Below are 656 nucleotides of genomic sequence, written 5' to 3' on the forward strand. Positions count from 1 at the left end.
GCTGTTGAGTCGTTTCCAACCCTCAGCGACTCCATGGACACATTTTTCCCAGAATGCCTCCCCTCCATCTGCAATTGTTCTGGTAGTGTATCCATTAGACTTTTCTTGGTAAAAATACAGAAGTAGTTTACCATTGCCTTTTTCTGTGCAGTAAACTTGAATCTCCACCCTCGACTCTCTCCCATGCACAGCTAAATTGCTGTGCTACTTGCTGTGCTACTTGTAGCAGATTGCCTTTCACTTGCTAGCCAACGGCCCAGCTAGGAATGGAATAGGTATGCTTCTGCTTGACTCTCCCTCTCATTACCGAGACTAGTAGGGTACTGGAAACTCTCCAGGTATGATCCTGAGAGGGACTGGCACATAGTAAATACTTAATAAATACCATTATTGTTATTACTATTATTATTAGGGGGTCACAATCTAAGTAGGAGGGAGAACAGGTATTGTAGCTTCATTCTGCAGATGTGGGGAGTTGGCACAGAAAAGTTAAGTGACTTGCCCAAGGTCACACAGCAGCCAGAATTAGAGCCAAAGTTCTTTGAATCCCAGGCCTGGGGTCATTCACTAGGCCATGCTGCTTCTCTATTGCTCCCATTAAACTCTGACAGAATGATCATATTCCTATAGCACAGTCAGGTGAATAACTGCACCTA

General features: G+C 44.4%; 1 non-coding gene across 1 annotated transcript; it reads right to left on the reverse strand.

Annotated features, from left to right (window-relative positions):
• Positions 1–218: 218 nt before the first annotated feature.
• LOC114810428 lies at positions 219–356 on the reverse strand. Its single transcript, XR_003758128.1, has one exon. It is a non-coding gene; the product is annotated as a small nucleolar RNA SNORA7 (small nucleolar RNA).
• Positions 357–656: the final 300 nt, after the last annotated feature.

Source organism: Ornithorhynchus anatinus, chromosome 3 (assembly GCF_004115215.2).
Source record: "Ornithorhynchus anatinus isolate Pmale09 chromosome 3, mOrnAna1.pri.v4, whole genome shotgun sequence".
NCBI classification, from domain to species: Eukaryota; Metazoa; Chordata; class Mammalia; order Monotremata; family Ornithorhynchidae; genus Ornithorhynchus; species Ornithorhynchus anatinus.